Source organism: Bubalus kerabau, chromosome 6 (assembly GCF_029407905.1).
Source record: "Bubalus kerabau isolate K-KA32 ecotype Philippines breed swamp buffalo chromosome 6, PCC_UOA_SB_1v2, whole genome shotgun sequence".
NCBI classification, from domain to species: domain Eukaryota; kingdom Metazoa; phylum Chordata; class Mammalia; order Artiodactyla; family Bovidae; genus Bubalus; species Bubalus kerabau.
Window position 1 is genome coordinate 14,323,722 of NC_073629.1, and position 832 is coordinate 14,324,553.

At 45.8% G+C, this 832-nt stretch overlaps 1 non-coding gene across 1 annotated transcript; it reads right to left on the bottom strand.

The window, feature by feature from the left end:
* Nucleotides 1-257: 257 nt before the first annotated feature.
* Nucleotides 258-329, bottom strand: TRNAC-ACA (transfer RNA cysteine (anticodon ACA)). The gene has a single exon. It is a non-coding gene; the product is annotated as a tRNA-Cys (tRNA).
* Nucleotides 330-832: the final 503 nt, after the last annotated feature.

Consider the following 832-nt stretch of genomic DNA (forward strand, 5'->3'; position numbering starts at 1 on the left):
TTTCATGCCTTAAATTTTCATGCAAGTTTTAAAATTCTAGTACTCATTAAATGGCCAGTTGTGTTTATTCTTCTGACTCTCCATAGTCTCCCCACACTTTTCTATCTATTGTTAGTCTGAAAAAGTGAAAGTGAAGTTGTTCAGTCTTGTCCGACTCTTTGTGACCCCACGGACTGTAGCCTACCAGGCTCCTCCAACTGTGGGATTTTCCAGGCAAGAATACTGGAGTAGGTTGCCATCTCCTTCTCCAGGAAAGCTTCCCAACCCAGGGATTGAACCCAGGTCTTCTGCATTGTAGGCAGACGCTTTACCATCTGAGCCACCAGGGAAGTCTTATTTCCTATTTATTTGTAAGAGTTTCTCTGGAAATGAGTTATCTATCTACTTTATGTATAGGGAATATACTTCTCCAACGTGTCCTTTTTCTTTGTTTATTCCCTCTCTCGTCCTGCCATCAAGGACTTGAATGGCTAGAAGCCATCTGTGATTTACGGCAGGGATAAGGTTTTCAGGAAGGACATTGATCAAGTAGAAGAGTGTTGCAGTCTTAAGTACCCCCAGCTCCTCAGACACTAGGGGAACCTTAGTCTCTGTGATGCTCAGTTGTGTGGAAAATACAGGGAAGGCAACCCTGAGTGGGGTGAAATGCAACACTGTGCAGTTAGTAGGGCACGGAAGTCTATGGAGGTGAGTCAGTGGGCCTGTTGGCCAGCAGGAAGAGGGACATGCCAGGGCTTCAAGAAGAAGTATTTCTTTTGAGGTAACCCAGCCAGGAAGACACAGTGCTGACCACACAGCTGCTGAAAGCCTCCGATTACTGTGCAGCTCAGGC